Source organism: Triturus cristatus, chromosome 1_2 (assembly GCF_964204655.1).
Source record: "Triturus cristatus chromosome 1_2, aTriCri1.1, whole genome shotgun sequence".
Taxonomy (NCBI): domain Eukaryota; kingdom Metazoa; phylum Chordata; class Amphibia; order Caudata; family Salamandridae; genus Triturus; species Triturus cristatus.
Window position 1 is genome coordinate 115,504,890 of NC_140580.1, and position 27,061 is coordinate 115,531,950.

A 27,061-nucleotide genomic window follows, 5' to 3' on the forward strand; every position below is an offset into this window, starting at 1 on the left:
GAATTCGGACAAATCATGCTAGGGGGAGAGAACCTCAATGACAGGAGATACTCACTGGAATAGTGCCTGCGTGGTTCTTTGTTATACCTGCTGTTCAGCCTGTATGGAATGTTGGTGAGAGAGTGCATGATAGAATGTTGGGTGTGTGACAGAGAGTAAGTTATGGAACGGACTTTCATTTTATTACAACATGGACTTGGTGTGGACTGGCGCAGTCGCGCTTGCCTTTGGCACTGTGTTAATATAGCCTGGCCTACACATGGCATTTGGGCAGGAGGAAACACTAGAGTGTGCCTTACCCAAGATGGGCGCTCTAGAATGGAATGCCAAAAAGAAGGAGAAATGGCGAGTCCCATGATGTGTACCCAAACCAGGGACAGTACACTGACCCAGAAGCTAAATGCTTTGGCTTCCTCCATCCCTAAATCCCAAGAGAACCAGAAAATGAGGCTAAGACAAAAATTAGTACTAAGAATAAAGTTCAAATGTGCAAAAAAAAGACGTTGCTTTTGAGGACGCTAAAGTACCGATTAAAAGTGCATAGTTTAACAAAGGGGATTCATCAAATTCACTCACAGATTATCAGATTCAACAAGATTATCAGATTCCACAGTCCATCAGTCAAAAAACAATGGGCCATATTATCAAGAACGGCAATAACATTATCGCCATTTTAGCGGCAGGAAACTGCCGCTAAAGCGGCGATAAGGGGCTTGATAATATGCCCTGGAGAATTCCAACAGAAGCCCAGGTTTGATGTCCTTCACACCAGAACATGGGCTTCTATTGGAATTCTCTAGGGAATATTATCAAGCCCCTTATCGCCGCTTTAGCGGCGGTTTCCTGCCGCTAAAACGTCGTTAATGTTATCACCGTTCTTGATAATATGGCCCAATATGTCTTAGATAGATAACAGCATACAATACAAATAACAGTTCAAGACAGTTTAAAAAGCTTTAAAATGCAGATTGCTTGGCTGCACGGACTGGAAACCTCCATGTTTATATAGCCCAGCCTACACATGGCATTCGAGCAGGAGGAAACACTAGAACACACATAACCCAAGATGGCTGCTCTAGAATGGAATGCAAAACAGAAGGAAAAGTGGGAAGTCCCATGATGTATTCCCAATACAGGGACAGTACAGTAACCCAGAAGCTAAATGGTCTGGCTTCCCCTCACTCCTAAAGCCCAAGGGCACCAGAAAACGAGGCTCAGACAAAAATCAGCACTATGAATAAAGTGCAAATGTGCAAAAAAGACGTTAGCATTGAGGATGCTTAAGTACTGATTAAAAGTGCGGAGTTAGACAAAAAGGATTCATCAAATTCATTAACAGATTAAACAAGATTATCAGATTCAACAGTTCATCAGTTGAAAAGCAATATGTTTTAGTTATATTGCATACAGTACAAATAACAGTTTAAAAAGCGTGAAATGCAGATTACTTGGTTACACCATGTTTACTTTGCAGATTTCACATCAAGGTGCACTTACCACAGTGTTTTGCATCGTGTATTCGGTTAGATCAGGATGTATATTGTGAATCATTACAATGCATGCTGTTCCTTCGCATTTTAGGGGTGTTTTAACTAATATATTCAGTAATCTGACTGAATAAAAATTATAATAAATAATTAAACATAACACGATTAGATAGTTTGTTGTAAAAAGGAAAACACAGAATTAGATTTTTTGGAAAATATGTTGTTTCTTATGTTTTTAAAACTTGTTTTAAAATGACATCGTCTATATACAAATACAGACAAACAAATTTAAAATAGGATTTGCAATTATGAAAACAATGTAACTATTAAAGATTTTTTTCCAAAATAAGAAGACATGTTGAACCATTAAGGAAATATATTTGTTAGAAATGGGGGTCTCTAGTTGGCAATGGCTGGCCACTGTCCAAGTAGGGACCCTTCTTCCTAAATCAGAGTAAGCCGCCTACGCCCTTTGATAACCCCTGCTCAATCCTGTGGTAACGTAGCGCGAGCAGCTAGGCCTATCTCAGAGGCAGTGTGTGAAGCATTTATGACCATACACAGTAATACAATGAGGAACACTACAAATGGACACCACTCAAGTCGTTATAAAAAATAGGTATATTTATATAGACTTAATCACAAGACCAATAACAGTAAAAATCCACAATACTAGAAAAATATGGTTACTTGTTGTAGCGATAAATTTCCTCACGCTAACCAGCGATGCGTTGAATCCTTACCGCAAGGGAGGATGATGCGCTGGGTTGCGGGCAGGACAAAGCGACAAACTTCTTCACGCTAAGCCGGTGATGCGATAAAATCCTTGCCGCTAAGGGGGGATGAGGCACCGAGCATGTTGCGTGTGCGATCTTGCTGCGATAGAAGAAAATGGCGCTCCGCAAGGGAGCGACGATCCTGATGCGATGCAGGGAAAATGGCGAACGCTCGGCGTCCGCGCTGCGATGAGCTTGGTGCGATAATTCGGGTTAGCGAGCGCTTTGGGGCACGCTAACAACCAATGCGACAATCCTTGGGTTTAGCAAGCGTTTTCAGGCCCGCCGTCAGGCGATTCAATAACTTGGGTTAGCAAGCGTTTTCAGACCCGCTGACAGGCTCTGCAACGATCTTCGGGATAGCGGGCGTTTTCAGGCCCGCTGACGGGTGATGCGATAATCTTCGGGATAGCAGACGTTTTCAGGCCCGCTGACAGATGAAGCAATACTCTTCGGGATAGCGGCCGTTTTCAGGCCCGCTGACAGATGAAGCGATAATCTTCGGGATAGCGGGCGTTTTCAGGACCGCTGACAGATGAGGCGACGATCTCCGGTAGCGAGCGCTCGGTGGCAGCAGAGCGACGATTTTTCTTACGCTCACCAGCTGCAGCAGCTCGCTAACGGGGGTTAGCGACGATTTTCAGCACTCTTTTCTCAGCAGTAGAACTAGAGGCCCTGGAACTTACAGGAGCCTCACCTGCAGATAGAAATCCTCGCTGGGAGGACACCGGAGGCTGGTGGTGGAGTGTGGTGTGCCTGAGACTCCTGCAGGAGGCTAGCTCTCTTCTAGCCCTTGGGTGATTGCTGTAGCCACAAAATCAAAGTTCCTTCCAAGTCCTTTTCCTCTGCAGGCCAGTCCAAGAAACAGCACACAAGGACAGTCCTTCTCCGGCAGATTCCTGTAGTCACACGGACAGAGGTTCTTCTTGTTGTCCAGGAGCAATACAAATTGTAGGGGTTTGGGCACAAATATTTATACCCCCAAAGTCTTTGTTCTTAGGAGTCACAAGTCTCTGAACCCAGCCAGAACCAGTTCTGCCCAGCCCTGGAGCACTTTGTTGACCAGGCTGCATCCTTCCTTTCAGAAAGAGGGGGTCTGCCTTCAGACGCACAGTGGGAGGTGGAGCCAGCATTCACCTTGCCAGGCACAGCCCTATTCAAGTGCAGGAGCTACCCCTCCCCTCACACCCAGGCAGGTCGCTCTATTCAACCCAGGTCTGACTCAGCCTGCCCTGTCCCTCCAAAACCAGACAGCCAATACACATAATAGCAGAGCATACTGGAAGGCTTAGGCAAGAAAGTACCTATACTCTAAAAGTGGTAGTTTCAAACACAGAATATAAAAATAACCTTCACTAAAAGAAGTATTTTAATATTCTGAGCTCAGGCATACTAAATTCATTTTTCTACCATGTTCTGTGGGTCAGTTAGGACTATAGGATGTAATAGCCCAGACCTCCCATTCTGGCCTATGGAGAACAGATAGCCTCACAGTAGTGAAAAACGAAATTGGGTGTAATTCACGACTAGGACATGCTACACACATCAGAGCATGTCCTACCTTACACATACAATGCACCCTATCATAAGGGTGGCTTACAGGATGCCAAGGGAAGGTTCAGGGGCTGGGAAGTGGGTGCACTTCACAGCCAAGATGGCAGTTCTGGACTGCACGCAGACACTGCAGTGGCAGGTCTGAGACACACTTTACAAGCTGCTTCTGTGGGTGGCACAAACCAGTGCTGCAGGCCCACCAGCAGCATTCGGTTTACCAGCCCTGGTAACACACAGGCCATGCTACTAGGGACTAACAGGTAAACCAAATAAGCCAATCATGGGTGTACCAATTCACATGTCATCTTTACAAAGGGAGCATTCACGCTGTGGTATTGAATGGCAGTGGCACAGCGCCCGGAGCATCTATAACCAGCAAAAACAGAGGAGACACAGCGAAAAATGGAAGGGAGACCCACGCCAATGGTGCCAGGTCTAACAATATTGTATTAAAATATTCATATGCATTTCAACATTTTTTGAAGATTTTTTTTAATAGTGTTTGTAAAAAGTATACATTATTGCATTATGGTTCTAATTTTTTCCTTTTATTTTGACAGGTTTACAATGGATTCAAAGGAAAAAACAGTCTTTCTTTTTGTTTGTTTCAATATTGCCATTTCTGCTTATGAGGATGGTGTTATATTTGTTTCTTTAGCTGGTGGACCATTGCTGTCCAGTCAGGTTGGATGATGCTGCAGTACTCAGGTAAGAATTTTATTTTTCTAATTTGTAGACAAGTTTGAGGTATGTTTATTGTAGAGTAAGGAAGGTAAAGTTAACATACGAGTTAACTTTTAGTAAGGGGGGGCTCGTCCAATAAATGTAGGTGTTGTGGGTCTCCCACCAACCAATGCACCATTCTCCTTTTATTTTATGGCTTTCCCTTTATGTTCTTAACTGTTTTTTTTTGTTTGGATGGTTTTGCACATGAACTGTGGAGATGGTTGGTGTCAGAATGCTTGGATTTTCAAGGAGCGGGTGTCCCAGGTTCTCCCCGACAATTACAACCTGCACCATTCATTTTTTTTTCAGGACAGTCTTTTTCACTTTTGCAAAGTACTGTTTTTTGGATTTTGAATGGTTTCACACATTATTGAGGGGCTGAATTGAGGTGCCTGGGCTTTCAAGGAAAGGGGTTGCTGGGGAATTTCCAGACTCATTTACCCTCCACCCTTCAATTTTTAGTTTTTCTGGAGCAAAAGTATTTTGGGGTTTTTGATGGTGTTAGTCATTAAAATGAAGACTTCTAAATGTAAGTTTTCACATTTGATTTTAGTATGCCAATTGGGCTTTTCAAATGTAAAGTGTTTATTTTGGTGTCAGTAATTTTGGTGGGGTGTGGTGTGGTGTCTTCATCATTGGGATAAAGAAAGAGTGTTTGGAGGTAAAATTTTTGATATATTTGACATGTGTGTATGGTGTTAGTATTGATATTTGTTATTGCTGTTTAATTGCTTGGTGTGATTTCTTTAATACAGGGTGATATAGGCAATTAATTCTAAGAAGTATATACCAAAATATTTCTCAATGTTGTGAACTTTCGCTTGTAATTGTATGTTCTTTTTTTTTTTTGAGTTGTAGACCTCCAGAGAAAGATTGAGCTTGTCACATTTCTTGAAAACGTTGCTTCTTTTTCAAGTTTTCCATAAAGTGATGGAAGGTAAGGTGGGGTTTTCCAATAGTACATGGAAAGGCTTATGGCAGCCCTCTGTTGCATTAGTTGTTTTGTTGTTGTTGCACTGGTCTTGCGCAACTAAATGTCTGCAGTTGGCACTTTGATCTTTTAGGTGCTATTTTTCACCTTAAACTTGAACAATTCATAATTCTGGTTCTCTTGATTGGATTTTTAGCATTTTGGTGTCAAGTAATTAATTACATTTTAGTTTCGAAATTGGTGTGAGATTTTTCTTGTGTTGTGTTTTCACTGTATTACTGTTTAAGTGCTGCATAAATACTTTAAAAATTGCCTCAAAGTTAAGCCTGACTGCTTTTTGTGCCAAGCTGCCAATGAGATAAGCACAGGTTAATTTAGTGGCATTTGTGGTTTATCCTAGCAAGGATTGTGGCTGTTGCTTGAGAAGAGCTCACACCAACCTCAACCAATTCCTTACATTGGTGGTAGAGGTGGTGTTCAGTACTTGTGTTTGTGCAGTACCGTACAGTGAGTAGTGTCACACTAAATAACAGATACATTATTTAGCACCAGATTTTACCTCTTTTTAAACTCTCCTCAGTTTTTGATTGGCTATTTTTTCTCCCTTTTTCAAATGTAAGTCTTCCCCACCTCTGTTTTGCTACAAGGCTCAACTGCTCAAGATTGATAACCTCAGCAAGGCTGAGCTGCAGGATCTCTGCATGTATAGGGGACTTAATGCAGGACAGAATGCCATGAAGGTGGATCTCTGGATAGCCTTCGGTGTCAATGAAGAGGTCAGGAGGATGCAGTCCACCTGAGAAGAGCCAGAAGATGGCAACCCTGTGGAGGATGAAGTGGACTTAGAAAAGGAGGAGGAGGAAGGTCTGTCCCTGGATCCTGACTTGCAGCTTTATGAGGAAGAAGGGGACAACTTGCCTACAGGAGAGGAAACAACCCTCTAAAAAAAGCAAGGAGCACTGTGTCCTCCCACAGCCTGTCCCCATAACAGTTGGCAGACACAAAGGCTGAAAGGGGGTTCAGGTTGCAGCTGGCCAAGCTTAAAAAGGAGGAGAAGGTGGCTGTGGAGGAAAAGAGACTGGCTAATGAAAAAGCCCAAGGGAGCTGGACTTCAGAGCCAAGCAAGCAGAGTCAATCAGCAATGGTGGCAGCGTACATTCAGTGTCCACTTGAGAGGTGAGAGCCCACATACCACAAGGACTGGAGCGATTTAGTGACAAGTGTCCCAGGAGGGCACAGCACTCCCACTAGTAGGCAGACCGAAGGGTTGGCCAGTGCAGCACTTCGGGGGGAAATTGTCTCAGTTAGTGTGGGGGAGAGAACAGAGATTACCCTAGTGTCCCTGGGTGACAAAAAGATGGTGACCAAAGGCCACGTGCCTTCCAATATTTCCAAGTTCAGGCAGTGGGTCACCCAGCCGCGGCCCGTGCAGGTAAGAGTGGTGGGCCAGGTTTGGGGGGGGGGAATCGGCAGACAACAAATATGGAAAATTCAATATATAATTACTTCACCCTCATCGTTGTCTGTCGAAATCCCCCCACTCAGCCCCACCGCTCCTACCTGCACAGGCCGCAGCTGGTGTCACCATCAATGGGTAGAGGGTGGAGGCTCTGGGGGACCCAGGAGTCAGCATGACTACTGTAAGGTGTCATCTGATGTGCGCAGAGCAGGTAATACCCAATACATTCCATTAGGTTGTAGTGGCAGACAACCAGGAGAGTCACTACCCAGTGTTTCTGGTTCCCTTTGAGTGGGGGTGGGGTCTGAATGTTCTCTAACAGTAACTGTGGGTCCTGCCATGCCTGTAGATTGTCTGTTAGGCAATGATGTGATGTAGTCTGGAAGGAAGTAGAACTCAAGTCACACCTTGCGATGACTCAGGGCTGCCTGAGTGAGTCCATGGCTGCACAAGAGGGGAGTCTGGAAAAAAGGCCCAGGCAAATGCCATGAAAGGGACGGACAAGGGGCATGGAATAAGATCCCCTAAAACTCCCACTGTTTACGTTGATGGGGTACCTGAAGAGGCCACCCTAGATCCCACCAGAGTGCACTCTCCTGCCCTGGGAGGCCTGACTGAGCTTGCTGGATGGCATGTTGAGGATGGGCCCGCCAGGGAGGCTTTCTGTAATGCACAAAAGGAGTATTCAACCCTGGGGAACTTGAGGCACAGGCAGCTGGTGACACCTCCAGGGATCACCTGATCTGTCGGGAGAATTACTTCCTATAAAGTGAGCCTACAGTTCCTAGGCCTGTGATAACCCATGTGTTGGTGGTCCCCAGTGCTACAGGTCCTTCCTACTGGGGCTGGCTCATGGCATACCCTTCGCAGGATGTCTGGGGCACGACAAGACATCTGCAAGGCTTGCCACCCACTTCTATTGGCCCCAGATGAACACAGCCTCAGGTGTATTCTGTAGGTCATGTCCCAGCTGCAAGGCCAGTTGTAAAACAGGAGAAAAGCTCAAGGTGTCTCCTGGTTCCCATAACAGTTTTTGTCAACTCCTTTGAAAGGGTGGGCATCTACATTGTTGGGCCACTGGACCCCAAAACTGACTTAAGCATAGATGTATCCTGGTTTTGGCGGACCAAGCCACCAGATACCCAGAGGCCATAACTATGAGATCTGTACCTGCTCCTGCAGTGGCTAGGGCCCTGATGGAGATTTTTTCCCAAAAGAGCTCCCCAAGGAGGTGGTGTCACCAACTTCATGTATACCTACATAAAGTCCATTTGAGATGAGTGTGAGGTAACCTACAAGTTCTACACATCCTATCACCCTCAGACAAATAGGCTTGTTGAAAGATTCAAAACAACACTAAACTGCATTATTATGGTCCTACTTGAGCCATGAGGTGAAAGTGGGATGTCCTCTTATCATGCCTGATCTTTGCCTATAGGTAGGTACCACAGAAGAAAGTTGGGTTTAGCCCATTTAAGCTACTCTATGGCCACCTTGTTGGGGGGGACCTCCCAGTCTGGTGAAGGAGGGGTGGGAGCAAGTTCCCACCGAGCCTCTCCACAGGATGTAGTCAGCTACATGTCAGCTCTCAGGAACCAGATGCTAAGATTCTGGAAAATGGCTTCTGAAAACTTAGAGGCCAGCAAGGAAGTAATGGAACTCTGATATAGCCAGAAAGCCACTCTGGTGTAGCATGGGTCTGGCCATCAAGTGTGGGTAATAGAGCCAGTGGATCCCAGGGCCCTTCAAGACCATTGGTCAGGGCCTTCTGAGCTGAAGGAGAGAAAGGGGAAGGTCACCTACCTGATGGACCTCATGACCCCCCAGAAATCCCTTAAGGGTACTCCATGTAAAGTGCATCAAACTACACTATGAGAGGTCTGAAGTCACCATGCCCCTGATGACAGATGATGGGGTGTAAGAGGAGGGAAACCTCTCCCTGACATCCTGTCCAAGGAGCCAACCTCTCTGCTACCCCAACTTCGGAGCAGAAGAAGGACTGTCTCCGGTTGTTGGGGCAGTTGGCCTCTCTGTTCTCCATCTACCCTAGGCTCACACACTTGTGTACCCATGACATATATACTAGAGACAGTATGCCTGTCAAAAATAAAATGTTCAAGTTGGGGGTAGCATTAAGAATGAAGTCTCCAAAATGCTTGCATTATGAGCACTCCAATAGTCCCTGATCCAGCACATTAGTGCTGGTACTCAAAGCCGCCCTACTGGGAGCACCCCATTCCCCGAGCTGATGAGCTCATAGAGAGGCTGGAAGCTGCCAAGTTCATAAGTACTTTTGATCTTACATCAGTGTACTGGCAGATTTCCCTGATTGAAAGGGCAAAAAAGAGGTCAGCATTCTTTACCCCAGAGGGCTACTTCCTACTCAAGGTGATGCCCTTTGGACTAAAGAATGCCCAAACCACCTTCCAGAGGTTGGGAAACAGGATCCTGGCTAGGATGGAGTCCTTCAATGCTGTCTACCTGGATGAATAGCTGTCTTGAGTAGCTGCTGGGAGGCTCACTTGTATCATTTTCAAAAGGTGCTTCAGGACCTGCAACAAGCAGGCCTAAATATCAAGGCCAGCAAGCCCAGATAGGCCAGGGAACTGTGGTGTATCTGGGACACCTGATCATTGTGGGCAAGGTGCAGCCCCTTGGCCAAGATTGATACTATCCTGGTCTGAGAGCTCCCTAAAACTCAGACAGAAGTAATACAAAATAATGCACTGTAGTTGAGAACCTGCCTACACATTGGTCAGATGTAGTTCCATTCCTGCCAACTCACATGGTGCCACGGTCACAGCCGAAATCACATGGTGGCAGGAAAAACGAGCTGAAAACCACTGTAAACTGTGGATTTACAGCTCATTTTCTGAGGCTGTAAGCAGCCTATGTCCATCAAAAGTTGTGAAAATACTCCAGAACATCGACAACAGCCTCGATGACCCTTTGTTTTGTTTTTTGGGGGGGGAGGGATTGGGGGCTTGTTGAGCGGGAGAGTGCCTCTTAGATAGCTCTTGGCACCAGGCCCTACCACTCCAAGGCCCCACCCCCACCTCACATGATGAAGTTATTTTGTAAGTTGCAGTGGCAGCTGGCATATTCTGAGGGTGGCTACAGGGCAGGTGGCACAAAAAAATACATTAAATAAAAAATAAAAACACTTACCTTCCTGCAATGAGTGCAATGTCCTCAATCATCTTCTCTCCTTGAGGCAGACTCCCAAGCTAATCCTAGCCTTCTCTCATGCTGTTAAACAGCATGAGAGCAGCTCCCTGATAGAAGGGAGCAGCCTGTCTCGGCACTCCACAGCGCACTGGAGGCGTGCACTTACTCTCATCCCAGCTTTCTTAAGACAGCTGGATTGAGAGGTTTAAAGTGTGCATGTCTGGCTGGACACGCAAGATGGCCGGCCAAAGAGACATGCGCACTTTAAACAAGTGCAAAGGTAGCCCACCCTCCACCTGCTGCTGCTGCCATTCAGCAAGCCCCGGCACATCCTGACACTTTGTTTGGGATGGGGTGACAAAAAATAAAATGGTAATGAATTAACCTCATTACCATTTTATTTTTCTTCTCTGGGGGCATGCAGCCAAATTTGACACAGATTTTTCCAATGGGACCAAAGACATTAGCAAAGCTAAATATTATTCCCTATGGAAATCTTAACCTAACGATATTTAAAGTGTAGCTAATGCCAACTTAATCTTAAATCATTGTTGCTTTTATTTAATGCTTAATATACAGAGAAAAATTGGAGCCCGCTTTGCAGATTGTTATCTTGATACTCTTTTGATTGTGCGTGGTGGAGGGTGTGGGTTTGTATCGTGACCTGCATTGCAGGTATTGTGGTGACAATTATCGAGTTGTGCTTTTATGAAGTTATATGTTGCTGCTCCTCAGGATGAAGTAAAGGGAAAATAAGTGAGAAAGTGGGTGCTTAAGCTTGCAACACCTGTGTGAAACTGCAGCGTTGTCTACGTGAGTAATGTTTTGGTGCTATGCATGATTGGCAGGCTATTCATATCATGTGTCTGAGAACATTTTGCTGCAATTTTGTGTAGAGTGAAGCAAATGAAAGTAAGTCATAGCTGTGAAAGTGCTTGTTCCTTCCATCATCGAGCAAGGTATGGCTTTGCTCAAGGTTGTGTCTGATCTGTACTCTGAGAATCTTTCCTCCTTGTGATGGTCAACACTTTAGTCTACTGTTTGGTGAGATTCTTTCTCACATATTGGGAAGAGTGATGCCCCTATTACATTCCTGAATTCTAGGTGGTCGTGGAAGTTTCTTGTGCTTGTCAGGAGATCGTTGCAAAGTTAGATTTGCTAAGCATACAGAAAATGACGTTTCACCATTGTGTTTTGTAGGAGGGACAACGGTCAGATGAGGTGCAAGTATTAAGCAGAGGACTCTGTTCTGTGAGTATCTTTGCAATTTTTCTTGGTTGAAAGATGGGACCTTGTTGTGGATTGTCCATGGGCAATGTTGAATGCCTTGAAATTGAATCAATTGGTCATGGATGGCTAGTGAATAGCTAGGTAGGTGTGATGAGGTCAAACATGCAAAGGTGTATGAATTTTTTAGTGGCTACATTTTAAGTTAATGCAGTCTTTGTAGCAGCACGTGTGGGGCTTTTAAGTAGCACCAGTTAGCGTAGTGTAAGCAGGACAAGAAAAGTATAGTGGTGGGCTGGAGCTTTTGTGTGAAACCTTGATTGAGGAAAATGTGTTAAAGAGTTTGCATGGTGTAAAGAGTGCTTCTTGTGCTCGGTTCAATTTGGGGAAAAAGGAAAGGCTGAAGCTCTTGATCACTCCCAGATTTCTTACTTCGGTTGATGTTGCTGATGGAGGACTTGATTCCTGTGCCAGGTGGTTGTTGGCCCGTAGTTCTTCCATACACTGCACGTTATATTCTCTTACCTGGAAGAGTTCAGTTTCAGTTGACTCTTCAGTTTCCATTGGTTCATGGGTCAAAGGCCATGGTCTCGTTCTGAGAAGGTTAGGTCTGTTGTTTTTTCCAGTTTTAGAATGTTCAAGTGATGTCTTTTTATAATATTCATAGGAATTGAATCAATGTTATAACCATTTTTGTTACGTGTACCTTGACTTTGTTATCTTGTATTTTAGAAATTGTTTGTTAAATGTCGTTATATGTGTTATTTATATATATTTTTTCATATGCACTTTTGCAGCCCTGAAGAAGTCCCAAGTCGGACGAAACGCGTCGGCTGCTTTGGCTGTTTTTAATACTTATATAACAAATGAAAAATAAAGAAGAATTTTTGAAAAGAAAAGACATCAAGTACATGGACTGATTTAATACATATTACATCTGTTGAAGTGGTGCACCTTTTGCTGTTTGTTTACATATGCTCCAGAACCCGGGGAAGCATTGTGCTGGCGGGTGCTATTCAAGAGTGCACACGTGGGGTGAACTTAAAATATCACCAACTAACATGATGGGTTAACTAAAAATCCAGTGCTGTCCTAGAGGGATACCACTAGCTCTTTCCTTTACTGTTAATGTTCTGAGTGTCATACACTTAAATATGGCCAGGTTAAATTGAAGGACTTGATGGGGTCACATAGTAGGCTGAAGTAGGCATTCAGAAGTAGTAATTAGATGATCAAGACCTGAGGTGCACCACTGCCAGGCATGAAAGAAGGTGCCTATACAGTGGCATGGAGATGATCAATATCTATCGGCTAGAAAGGTTTTCCAGTTTGGGAAGGTTCTATTGATGCCAAAATGTTCTAGTCTCAGTAGGAGGGAGTGGCTGTAGATTTCATTGAAGGCAATAGACCGTTCCTAGAACAGAAGTGCACAACTCCATTCCTGTCTACTATAATCTTCAGGTTGCTCTAGATCACGGGTACTCATAGTACGGCCCGTGGGCCGCCAGCGGCCCGGCAAGCCTTCCTTGGCGGCCTGTGGACATTGCAGACATTGTACCTGTGCTTTTTTTTTTTTAAAGAGTGTCAGCAAACACCGCCAGTTGCAGCAGCGCAGAGCTATGGTGGCCGGGCGATTCTTTTAAAGACCATTCACTTGTTAATGAGGCTTTGTTGTATTTCACCTCTTCTTAGCACCCCTGCATCTCCCCTCTGATTGAATGGAGATGCAGGGGCTCTAAGAAGAGGTGAAATACAACAAAGCCTCATTAACAAGTGAATGGTCTTTTAAAGACCTGTGAAGTACTCGGGTGCGGCTGTGTGTTTGCCCGGGAAGCAGTCTCAGTCCGGGGTGACACACGTGGGGTGAGGTGACAGAGGGTGACGAGGACAGCAGGGTGTGAGAGCAGCGGGTGAGGTGACGGAGGGCAGCAGGGAGTGAGAGCAGCGGGTGAGGTGACAGAGTGAGACAGACAGAGGGAGACTGATGGGGACAGAGAGAGGGAGATGGAGGGAGGGAGGGAGACAGAGGGAGGGAGACAGAGAGAGAGGGGGACAGTGAGAGAGGGGGACACAGAGAGAGGGAGACAGAGAGAGGGAGATAGAGAGAGGGAGACAGAGAGAGGGAGGGAGAGTGAGGGAGGGAGACAGAGGGAGGGAGACAGAGGGAGGCAGACAGAGAGAGAGGGAGACAGAGAGAGAGGGAGACAGACAGAGGAAGGGAGACAGACAGAGGGAGGGAGACAGGGGGAGACAGAGGGAGGGAGACAGAGGGAGGGAGACAGAGAGGGAAACAGAGGGAGACAGAGAGAGGGAGACAGAGGGAACGGACAGAGGGAGACTGACAGAAGGAGGGAGACAGAGGGAGGAGGGCGACAGACAGAGGGAGGGAGACAGATAGAGGGAGACGGAGGGAGACAGACAGAGGGAGACAGAGACAGACAGAGGGAGATAGACGGAGGGAGATAGAGAGAGGGAGACAGACAGAGGGAGACAGACAGAGACAGAGGGAGGTAGAGGGAGGGAGATAGAGGGAGGGAGACAGAGGGAGGGAGTCAGAGGGAGAGAGAGGGGGAGACAGAGAGAGGGAGACAGAGAGAGAGAGGGAGGGAGACAGAGAGAAGGAGACAGAGAGAGAGAGGGAGACAAGCAGAGTGAGGGAGACAGAGGGAGACAGAGAGAGGGTGGGGAGAGGGAGAGAGAGAGAGGGAGGGAGGGAGACAGAGAGATAGAGGGAGGGAGAGATAGAGAGAGGGAGAGAGAGAGAGAGAGATAGAGAGAGGGAGGAGGGCGACAGACAGAGGGAGGGAGACAGACAGAGGGATACAGAGGGAGACAGAGGGAGGGAGACAGAGGGAGAGAGAGGGAGGGAGACAGAGAGAGGGAGACAGACAGTGGGAGGGAGACAGACAGCGGGAGACAGAGGGAGGAGGGTGACAGAGGGAGGGAGACGGAGACAGACCGAGGGAGACAGAGGGAGGGAGACAGAGACAGACAGAGGGAGACAGTGGGAGGGAGACAGAGGGAGGGCGACAGAGATAGAGAGGGAGGGAGACAGAGAGAGAGAGAGAGAGAGAGAGAGAGAGAAACAAGCAGAGTGAGTGAGACAGAGGGAGGGAGACAGAGGGAGAGAGAGGGAGGGAGACAGAGAGAGGGAGACAGAGAGAGAGGGAGGGAGACAGAGAGAGAGAGAGAGACAAGCAGAGTGAGTGAGCCAGAGGGAGACAGAGGGAGACAGAGAGAGAGAGAGAGAGAGAGAGAGAGGGAGTGAGAGAGGGAGAGAGAGTGATAGAGAGAGGGAGGGAGACGGCGAGAGAGAGGAAGGGAGAGATAGAGAGAAGGAGGGAGAGATAGAGAGAGGGAGGGAGACAGAGCGAGAGAGAGAGAGAGAGAGAGAGAGAGAGAGAGAGAGAGATAGATAAATAGAGATAGAGATGTGTGTATGCCGGGTCTGGTGGCTCAGTGGACGAAGGTGTCCGCTGCAGGGGCCTGTGTTCAACCTCATGGGCATAGTTTTTTGTTTTGCTCTAGCCCCGCCCCCTCACCCTACTGCCCCCGCCCCCATCGGTGCGGCCCTCGGCCATAAACCACACTGTAAATTTGGCCCCCGAGAGAAATTTTGTGAGTACCCATGCTCTAGATAGTCCCTCTCATGTGATAGAACCCTGTTTAATGTACATCAGTAGATTGTTCTCTTCCCTAAAATTCCACATTTAATATAAGTCAGCTTCTTCAACCAATTATCCTAAACACAAGCCTTTGGAGATTGGTTGATATCTGGCAGGGTCTTCTGTATCACTGTTCATTTTTGATGAGCATCTAATGTAGGCAGTCTTGAGAAAACATTAGGTGCCCGATGTTAAAGAGTTGTTGAGAAGGGTTCTTGCTGGAGTGGTAGCAATTGTTGACAGTTGTGCACCTTTTACGGTTTACGGACAAGTTGCTGACAGTGAACAGTTGGACTTGTCAGACTTGTCAGACACTTGCTGAAGCAGTTGTTCTCATGGGGTTCTTGACCACAAATTAGATATGATAGTGGTCACTTCAGATGATGTATTTTAGGTTTATAGAGATTAGTTCAAGTAGCAAGACAATTGCATCCAAGGTGTGGCCAGCTGTATGCATAGACTAAGAGATGAGTGGAGAGAATTTGAAGGCTTGGAAATTTGTCATGAGGGGTAAAACCTGGGAGAAGATTGTTCAGGGCACCCAAATGTCTGCAACATATGCATATATGTATGTCCGCATACACTATATATGCAAACATGCAAACAAGGAACTAGTGACAAGATAAAAGCCTAGGGAACCAGAGACTCAAATTATAGCTTCCCCATTGAAAAGATGATGTGATCTTGTGCAAATCGCTTCACTTCACTGTGCTTTAGTTTCCTTAACCACCAAAGCCCAGAGATTAAGACCAGCTTGGAGCTCCAAGAGGCTGCCCAACAATGGCCGCTATTTCTGACTTAGACAGGGGAATTTAGAACTGGTCCCTCTTTCTGGCTCAAATAAGAGTCTTTAGACACCAACACTGATTTTAAGGTTTAGGTCAGCAGAATCTATTGTTTGCACATTAAAAAAACTAAGATGGGCTTAGAGCCCTTCAATTACTTACCATTACTTACTGTTGGTTGGCTTCCATGTCACTCTTGTTTCCCTGCTTCTGGCTGGTCAGTGCCTCCCGCTTCCTCCCGGTGCTTCAGAGTTATGTCTGCCGTGGAGCATGGATCTAGTACAGCTTCCTGTCTGTGGTCAGTGTCCTGCCACTGGCTGCAGGCTCCTTCAAGTCCTTTTTTTAAACTTTTGGACCTGCACTCTCAAAGAGTGCATGTCTTTACAGTCCGTGTTCCATCCATCCCGTCTTCCTCCCACTTGCTCATGTTGCCTTCCCCTTATGCCCCCCACTGTCTGTTGTTTCTCCCATCTCACACCTCTTACGTGTTCGTTTCACATACCCCTCCCACTGTCCATTGTTGCTGCTCCCTCTCTACGCACCTTCCTCCTATGGCTTGTTACCTTTTCGTTAAGCTTGTTGGCCAAAGAACTTGCAAATGTGATGCATAAGTAGTGGCAGATCACAGACCATCAATGTTTCTGCTCCTCTTGATGCTGACTTTTCCGAATACTCCCATCTGCCACCTCGCTCCCATAAAATAACAAGGCATTTTTGTAAATTAACTGCAATCAGTAAGTCTGCCGGCCACTCCAGTACTTTATCCCTTGAAGTAGCCTGTGTTTGGCACACACCTGTGCTGACGTTGGCACTGCCTTCCAGTCCACTACAAAAAAAATATTATCAAAGCCAAATAGCTCTCATGGATCTATTTGGCTTTGTTAATGTGTTTAAGAGACGTTGCACAGCAGTGCAGGCTGCTGTGCAACAAGGCCAAAGTACATTTTTAAATTGCAATGACGCAGTCAACACTGTCTGCACCGCAGCTCTTTGTTTTTATTTACTTTAAGCCATGTTGCACAGCAGCCTGCGCTGCTATGCAGCATGTCTAAAAATACGTTAGCTACGCCAATAGGTCTTGGGTAGGTGAAGCCAATTGACTTTACCAATGCTTGCTGTCCATTGCCTGAGCCCTTGCGGCCTACTCCCTCTCTCCTTTGCTCCTTAACGTGTTCTCTTCCTTCCTAACTATTCCTCCAGTTTTTTAGGTCGCGCATTCGAGACCTCTTGTATATACTTTAGTATATACTTATTATATAGTTATATGTGTATGTGCTTTGTGGGCTCTGGAGATCAGCCCTAGGACTTGTCGGCTTCCGCCTAGGGACTTTTTTTCTGTGCAACTGTCTTGATTGAAAACAACCAGCAGAGTCCAGTAAAATACCAGAATTGCTTTCTGCTGAGGGACTTTCTTTTTTTAATTTTTCTGGCAACTGCCTCTATTTAATTTTCTTGATAGAAAACGACCAGCAGAGGTCAGTAAAATACCAGAATTACTTTAGCATTCTCTAGATCCCAGTCCAAAGAAATTGTCTTCCACGAGCACCCACCCGTAGACAGTAATATTTTTTTCAAATCTTGTATTTTCAGTGATATGACCACCGAAGGCCCTTATTATATATTAAAAACAAAGCTTTGGACTATACCACTTCCCGCTGAAAGGCAATATTTCGCTCCATGTGTTCTCATACCTGGCGTGTCACGCAGTTTGGTGCCTACTTTCCCTCCATGTTAAAGAACAGTAGATGTTACAGCACCCAGACTAATGTGCTGCATTGCTAAATACATATAAGGCCCCAAAGGCGAGACTAATTGCATTGCAAATGCTTGTTTAGGGTGGCCTCCACTCTCTGGGTACAAATGGCACATTATTACAGCTCCCTTCCAGTTCATAACACTCAGTCGCGAGCACATGCTGCCTCTTCACATGAGAAGCTAGGAGAATAATGAGTGTGCTTGTCATTGGAACCACAAGTGCATTTTTATATATCTTTGCTAAAACAGAGGGTAATATACACCAGATACAGCATGTAGTCAAAAGTTATATGCATTCATAGACATGATGTAAACGTGTGCAAATTCTCGTTGGGTGCTTGTGCAATCTGTACTGTCATGTGCTGATAGATATGCTGTTATAAAGTGGAAATGCTGGTTTCCTTCTACTGTAGGTATGTTTGAATGAGATGGAGATATCATTGTAATAATGTGTGAGGAATTGCGGAGGTTTAGGTGCATATGCAGCATGTAAGAAGATATCATTTTCTATGTACACATCAAGCACCTGTGAATTTCTATATGTGGAAATCCACAGTATGTGAGCCAACACTGCTTTGTGAGCACAATGATCCAGAGTCCAATGGGTCAGTGACCTGAGGGGTCGCTCATTCCACTGCTTGAGCCCATGAGCAAGGGCAGTGAGCAAGCCATGAGGAGGGAACCTGTCGGGAAGGATCTCGAGCAAGGACCACTCTCATGCTATATTTATTAAAATAAACAAACGATCACATTTACATATCACATCAGCAGAAAACATAAGAAAAGCACTGCATGTGCAAATGATATTTACAGTCCAAACTAGACATTTGACCATTCCTGATTCCGAACTGTCAATTTTGAAATATTTAGTAGGAGTCAAGATTGGCCTCTCAAACAGATACTTCATAGTCCAGCACCTTGTTAACACCAGAGGCCCTGACAAAATAAAGGAGAACCCCCCCAGTCCCTTTACTGAGGAGCAAGGCCAGCTCGGAAGTCTACCTGAAAAACCGCGGCAGAGGCATGCCTGTCTGGACCCCAACACCCTTCTGAGAAATGCGCTTGAACAACCACGCCAAAACCTGTTCCCCCGGCGCTATCCCATCTCCCCTCTTCCCATGGGTGGCAAGGTTGAGTTCCCCAAAGGGTAGAAACAGCAGCGTATGCATCCTCCTAGCCCCTTGACACCACCAGAGCTCCAAAGGCAACATCTGGGGTAAAGAGACCCATTTTGTATTTTTTTAATTTCATGGGGGATGCCAAGGTGTCCACCTGCATTCATGCCAACTGCAAGGCTGCCCCGCCGCAGACTGACTATAGTTAGCCTACTATTTGACCTCTTTCTACCTGAGGCCAGTGGTTGTCCTGAAAAGGAAATTATGGTGTCTTCAAAGACCAGTGTGTCCCACTGGGATAGATGGACACCACCACTGTGGAAGAACTGGTCACCCCTTCAGGCAGCCATGGTGGATGGACTCCAGGCATCTTTTATTGAGGAGCGTTGCCAAATAGTTGTTTAAATGATTCACCGAGTTATTCGGGTCTTTCACAGAAGATCCATGTCTCTTGACCCTCCTAGGATGATATGAGACCACACGATAACTGCTCCGGGGACCTTTTGGGCATACCAAGAAACGTCTGCCCAAGTGAAGTTCAACAAGGTCCCTTCTTCCATAATAGGCCAAATAACTGCTTCCATTATGCAAGATCATGTGTGCAGGTGGCGTAAGATACTCACTGAAAGTCCTCCCATCACCTGTCTCATTTCCCCAATGCAGAGACCACCAACGCCTTGCTACTGTATGCTGAGGCCAGCATCAAGTGGTGTCCCATACTGTCCCACCTGCTGCCTTCAAGCCTCTCCCACCGCCTTCAGCTTTCGCAAAGCATGCCCAAGGTGTGACGCGTCTCAGTGTAGGCAGCAGACCTCCTCTCTCTACCCATAGGTGCATCAGGAAGATTATCCAAGGTTTTAGAGAAAATAACCCAACACCTGTGACTCCTAAGAAAAGCAACTAGTGTTGAAAAGCCCCCTCATAGGTTTTTCTGGGCTTTGGCGCTGTTGTGACATTTACGAGATCTGGCAGTACTGTGCACTATGTTTGCAAAGATGTTTAGGGAACCGAGTGGCATCTTCCTCTGCCCCTGGTGAAAGCATCTAAAATCTTACATATTAAAATGAGACAAATCATCAACAGCATTATTCAGTACACCAGGCATGTGCTTAGTGGTAAACACAATGTTATTCTTCAAGCCAATTGGAACTATCTTTTTCAGTGGGCTTAGTGCCATCTTTCACTTAGAACGTTGCTGATTGCTTGATTCCACTGCGGCCATACTTTCTTACCACATCCTAAAAGACCGATCGCAGCAGCAAACAGTCTATTTTTGGAGAGCTTTGAGGATGGGAAAACGTTCTAAAAATGTCACATTTCGGACCAGGCTTGTGTATATCCATTCAGATGACCAGGTTTGGGCACATCGCTCTGAACCTAGGATGGCCCCAAAAAATACATTCTTTGCTATGTCAGTGAACATGCCAGGTTCCTGACTCGATACCTTGGGAGTAGGTAACATCGCATTGCTGTTAAAACTGTCCAGAAAGGATGACCTTATAGCAAAGTCTAGTTTAATGTCTGCAGATACTCTGGTTCAATGACGTGGCTTATGTAACTGATCTTGAAAAACAGCAACCCATAGGAATGATGCATAGCGCAGACTTCAGTTGCCCAACAAGCAACTGTAGTTCATGTACGACAACTTTGACCCTAAAGAAAGCCAGGTTGACTCCTTGAAGTTAGTCACCTTTTCATTTGGCAAATTGCAGACCCCACTCATAGTGCCAATCTCAATACCAAGGAAAACCAAAGTGGTGGCTGGGCCAGTTGTCTTGTCTCCCACTAAGGGTATCCGCAACTTTGCCGTGAGATCAATAATAACTACCAATGATTCTTTACACTGCACGGAGTTCAATGGAGCAATAAACAAAAGGAGCCATTCAGTTAGTATTCCTCTAAACTCTTTCAGTTCACCATTATGAACACCCTTTCAAGGAAAGTACCTGAGGGCATATCAACAACCGGCGATAATTATCGCTAAGCACACTTAGCGCTAGGATAATTATCGCCGGCTAGCGTGGATTTTTATCGCTGCGATAGCGTGCTATTAGCAACGCTTATCTCAAAAGCGATAAAAATCCTCACGCTAACTGCCTAACGTGAGATTATCACTGGAAACCCAGCGATAATCTCACGTTAGCTTGTTGATAGGGACTCACAAACTTAGCCATGATATCCACCTTCCATAGGATATCATGGCTAAGTCAGTCCTGAAGCAGGCGTAAGGAAAGTAGCAATAACAGGGGTTATCGCTTCTTTTCCTGCCGCTATGCTTCATAGCGTGGGGCTTGATGATAGGAGAAATGTCGCTTAGCAACATTTCTCCTATCATGTCAGGTCAGGAACGCCCACTTTGCATCTCATTAGAGACAGACCTCATGTGGAGAGTCACTGTTGAAATGTACTTTTATAAGCCCACCCAAAAGGCCCCATCCTGGGGTGCCCAAATGAAAATGTGCAATGAAATTGCTAGAACAGATCACCTCAATCCTCAATTCTCGCCTGAAATAATACAGTGACAACGGTATCCTGCTCCCCATAACCCAACCTCTCCCCCTGCCCACACCCAGTGCAAAATCAGAAATAAAAAAAACTCTTATGCTTCACTCGCAATGCTTCGCCTGACTTGTGGTTCTCCTGGCCGGCACTACCTCACCAAATGTTGGTGGGGCAACAAGAGAAGGTAAAAGGAGCAAATCCCCTCAGGTGGTGACACAGGTATGAGGTAGCTGAAGGCTAAGGAGGACAACGAGGTTGCTTGAGCCTTATCCTGAAATTGAAAGAATTTGCTGGGCCCGCCCTCAGCTGCCTCTGGTTCCAGTCATCTACACCTCAGCTTCCACCGGAAGCCACTTTTCAGGGGTCCCCCCCACATAGAAATACCTTGACAGCCATTGTTGAAATGCCTCCCCCAGAGCTGAGGACCACCCCTATCTGCAGCACTCCTCATGTTGGCATGTGTTTAGCGGCACTCTTTCAGTACAGTTTTGAAGATTAGCTCCTGATATATCGATCCTGGTGCTGACTACCTCCTATGGCAATTATTATATGATAGTGATCGGTGTGTATATGGGTGATAGTATATGTGTCAATTTGCCCCCACAGTTATGCTCTTCATTTGCCTCTTCGTGTGTTCTCCTGCCTGTCTATGATTACTCTTCCAGACTCATGTCCCTTGTTCCATGTCTGACTTATGTTTTTCAAACCACCTGCCCTTGTTTCCTGTCTCTAGTATCCTCAATCTGTGGTCACAGAGTCCTGTGTGTTTGTGCACTTGTCTCATTTCCCAAGGAAGAAGGGAGAATAAAGCAGAGAGGGAGATGTGAGGTAGGGCAATGGTGAGCCTTAAAGGAGCAGGGAAGACCAGAAAGGTGGAGGCCAGAGGGGAAGGAAGGGGCCAGGAGGAAAAGGAGGAGGACATGAAGGCAGAGGAGGGGCTAGAGTAACAGAATAAGGGAAAGGGGGACGAGCCCTGCATTGACTGGATAATGGATTAGATGTTGAGATGCCTGGATTACTTACCAGTAATCTTCACTAATATGGCGTGTTGTTTACTTCATCACAGTCCTGTGTTTTGAGACTCTTGCTTCATTACTTAGGACTGTGATAAAGAAGTAGGAATTGTAATTCATGAATCTAGAAGTCCATCTACATTAAAAAAAATATTCTACACAAGAATTTTGGTTGCTGTTGTACAAATAATGTGCTGGCTGCATCTTGTCCTCCAATGATGGCTTTAGATTCCATTAGAGATTGATTTATTTTGTGGTTATTTGTCTTTAATTTGCTTAGCCGTTGGTGTTAAGGGCTTTATCAGGTCCACCCTTTGAAACACTTGAATACATTTCCTTTAAATTCTTAACATTTCAAGCTTTTCCTAGTTGTGATAACCTCTGGGCATCATTTGAGAAAAATTAGGGCCTTGATGGCTCCAGAGCTACATTTAAAATTCCTCCCGATAAAATTGTCCTTAGGATTGATTATCTATTTTTACTAAGATAGTTTTGTCTTTTTATTTACAGGACAAGACTATCCTTTCTGTAGTTTTCCTTCAACTGCTTCAGTGGAAGACGAGAGAATCCAAGTTTTGAATGTGTATATGCGTCTAAAACTGTAGTCTAATGAAAGATTCAGTTCTTCTTTGTAACATTTAAAGCCCCAGGAAGAGGGTTGAGATAATCATCAACTTAAACTATGAACACATGGATGTAAGAAAGTTTATTATTGTTTGGGAGGGGTTCACACCCTCAAGGATAATAACAATAACTTGTCAGTAGGGGTGGGTGGTAAGATCCGCTCCGCTGGTGGAATTTTGCCACTCCGCAATCTGCTTGGAGCGTGAAGTTCGGAGTTTGACAAAAAATCTGCCTACCACTTCATGGCGGAGTTTAACCCCCCTAATCTTGAACCAGGTTCGAGTTACAGTGTTGGCTTAACATCCTGTGATTCTGGGCAAATCACACAATCTCCCTGTGCCCACAAAATTAATCTGACATTGTGTAGTGTACCTGGTGCTCATGTATGTCACAAACAGATGTCATCCTGCTTTCGGCTGCTTCAACGGCAGACGGCCTCTGCCATCACTCATGGCACCAGTAGAGCACCAGTGCATGTGTGCACGCAGCCAGCGGAGGCTGGCTTGCGTCAGCTGGGTCTCTTTCCCCCTTCCCTCCCTCTCAGCGCTCCTTCTACGACTGCCGCCTCTGGAATTCCTGGACCCTGGTGCGAGGCATGTACGACAAACTACTAGACCTCGTGTCGGTCGGAACTCAACTGAATGCAACTGAGTCCTGCCACTGGACTCAAGCACGCCCCTCAAACAGACCTTCCAGGATGCCGTGCCCAGCTAAACATGAGCACTATGAGTGATCTTTGAGTTTCATGTGTACGTCTGTAATGTTATAACTAATACACCAGGGTGGTAGTTTTACAAAATGCCAACAGGAGTAGAATCTCTGTCCTCTCATTGTCTGTGTTCTGTTTGTGTCCATTCAAGGAATAACCGGTTGGAAATGGCTCCCTTCAGGTCTTCCTTGAAAGTCTCCCAATGTCGGGTACCCGGGCCGGTCATTCAAAGGGTGGCATCTGTGAATGGAACCTATGCGGCAGTCCTTGATGGGCCACTGGAGGTTCATGGGTGGTCATCAAAGAGGTGTTAATATTGATGTCGATGTACGCGATGATACATCTGTGCATAAAAACAAAATCGAATCACTGCTGTCAAAATCCCCTGAGATGACCTCTCCATCAACCTAGAGTCAGAAATACATGGGCAGGCAGGCCCTGCGATCTAGGCCTGAGGTAACTGATTGACAGATCGCAGGTGGGTGGGACGTATCCAGCAGAAAAAACGAGCGAACAGGAAAAACCTGGATTAGTCCCACAGATAGGCAGCGACGCCACAATGGTCCAGGGAGAATGGCCCCAATAAAACGCACATGGGCCAGAGGGGCGCGCGTTCCCAAAACATCATAAAGTTAGATGCCACATGAAGTTAGGAACACTCAGCCAATCTAGACACAGCACACACAGGACATGCAGTGATCATGCCCTCCCCATGCTGAACATCTGGACACGCAACCCACTGCCCCTCATTGTGTCCATGCAAGGTGGAGACCCAACTGATTTTGTCATCATGTGGGAGTAATTTATGACTCCATGACTAGTCCCACATTCAGGAACTGTTTTATGATGCTCCGATAAATGTATATAAAGGTGATCAAAACAATTGTACTTTGAGTCAGTCCCCAGACCTGTTTTTGTATGCTGTACTCCGGGATACAGTGTTTAATTAAACCAACTATTCCTGTTTTCCCAAATGCCTCTTGTCTTTGTTATTTCTTTTTTTTTTTTATATATTTTTATTGTTCATCATCAGAAAAATAAAGTATAAACAATTAATTGCTTTGAAATATATATCTAATACAACAGAAATCCTTCAATTAAAGCTTAATCTCTTAAATTAAACAACATGATGCAATACATAAAAAAAAAAAATTCAAAGTAATGAAACATGAAAGTAAGAGTCGAGCAATTTCAGCATTAGTCCTAACAGAGTAAGCATGTACCTATCACCCTTTAGATTAGCCATCTAGTTTAAGTTTCCATTTTTCAACTGGGGCCCATACCCGTTTCCCAAGCTGTCTTGCATTCACTCCTTTTTTTTCATATAAAGATTTCTCTAAGGTGTAGATAGCTAATAATTTTGACAGACATTGTTGAAACGAAGGGGGATTAGAGTCTTTCCATACCGTTGCGATACAAAGCCGGCTCAGCGTCATAGCAATAAACAAAAATTCTTGATGAGGTACCTCCTGTCCCTCCTTTGCCACTCCAAGAACCATGATCTCATTAGTTAATTTAATCGAGATCTCCAATTCATCTTTAAAGAAGTTTTCCATAGCTAGTTTAAAGGGATCTAAATTAGGGCAGGCTGCAAACATATGTATCGTGTCTGCCTCCAAGCTCTGACATCTTGGGAGAGGATCCCAATAGTACCACCCCCAACGAGCTATTCTATGTGGTGTGTAATATAGTTCATGTAAGGTCTTATAATATTGTACTTGCAAGTTTGCAACCTTCAGAATAGAATTTCCAAGCTGAAGTGATTTTTCGCCCTCATTCCCGACTAAATCTAATTTAGTTCTCCATTTATCAAATACCTTTCCTCTATCATCCTCATTATACTCGCACAATGCAGCATAAAGTTGAGAGATTGAACATCCCTCATCATCTCGAACAATTTCCAACAGATCTACCCTAGCATACTTACAATTACCTGCCTGTTTCCTCTGCAAAACTGATCTTATCTGTAAGTATTTAAAAAATCTCTCCGATCCAAGTTATATAGCTGTTGCGCCCTCTCAAATGATATTAACCCTGTCTGATCCGTGATATCGCCAATTGTACTAACCCCAAGATTATCCCAACGCCTCATCACTTGATCATGGAATACTTCTGGGAGGAGTTCATTCATATATAGAGGGGTATCGAAATTCATTCTCCCTAATTTAATTTTCTTCCGGATCATTGACCAAACCGATATGACAGCCCCCAACAGCTTGAACTTTGTTCTTTTATAGTAGTTTAGTTCCTTGAATCTAAGAAGTCCCTTATAAGAGTCCAAAACCAAGAGCTCATATATATCCGGAATGCCAGCCCTACCCCTCCAAATGTCTTTCGTATTCCCGCCGAGAAGTCCTTTGCAGTACTGAAGAACTGACGCAAAATAATATGCCTTAAAGTCAGGTACTGCAAGGCCCCCCCGGTCTTTAGAGAGTGCCATCATCTTTATGGCTCTGCGAGTTCTGCCCTTAGCCCATATAAAGCGATTACAAATCCCCTCTATTTCCTTAAACCAATTGTTAGAGAATGATAAAGGAATTGTACGGAAAAAATATAGAATTTTAGGCAAAAACACCATCTTTATAACATTGCAGCGACCGATAATTGTTAAACGTAAATTGTCCATCCTATCTAAGTCTAATTTTGCCTTTTTGATTACTGGGGTCAGATTTTCCTCCACAACCTTAGATAGGTCAGATGTTATAGTAACTCCCAAATAAACCGCAGACTCTACAACTCTCTCATCGTTGATCAGAGCAAATTGATTTACAACTATTTGTGTTTTTCCTTGATTTAATTTATACCCTGATAGAAGTCCATATTTTTTAGCTTCATTCTCGATTTCCCCTATCGCTATTATTGGTATTGATGATGTAATTGCTAAATCATCTGCGTATCCCAATATTTTAGTCTCATATCCATTCAGCACTATTGGACAAATGTTTTTATTTTTTTCTATGTGTCTAATAAATGAGTCTATATAGCAGGCGAATAGTAGAGGGGAACAGGGGCATCCTTGCCTAGTTCCACGCTCGATTTTTATTGCCTCGCTCAACTCCCCTCCCACTCTCAGACTGATGCTCGGACTTCTATAAAGGGCTTTTAATGCTCCTACACATATTTTCCCAAAATGTCTTTGTTATTTCAACGTAAATTCATATTAGAGCAACATTTTGGCGAGCCAGCCAGGACAGATTGGTGCTTTGAACCCGACAGCAGTTGAAGGAAAGAACTCCATTCTGATGGATTCACATCTGAGCAGTAAGGAAGGTGAGCAGACACTACAATTGATTAAAAGTTCTGCTGAATCCGTGTGGTGGAGGTCTGTCCTGAAGCCGCCATCAGTGGGTAAGAGACTACATCTGATCCTTAGTCTCAGCATTTGGCATATGGCCAAGTGGATTGGGGAGAGGATTGGGGAGAGGAGTTGGCCTAATGGCTAGGGCGGTCGACCTCGACTCTGGGGAACTGGGTTCGAGTCTTGGCAACGACGCTGAACATCCTGTGATTCTGGGCAAATCACTTAATCTACCCGTGCCTAACAAAAAACAAAAAAATGAATTTG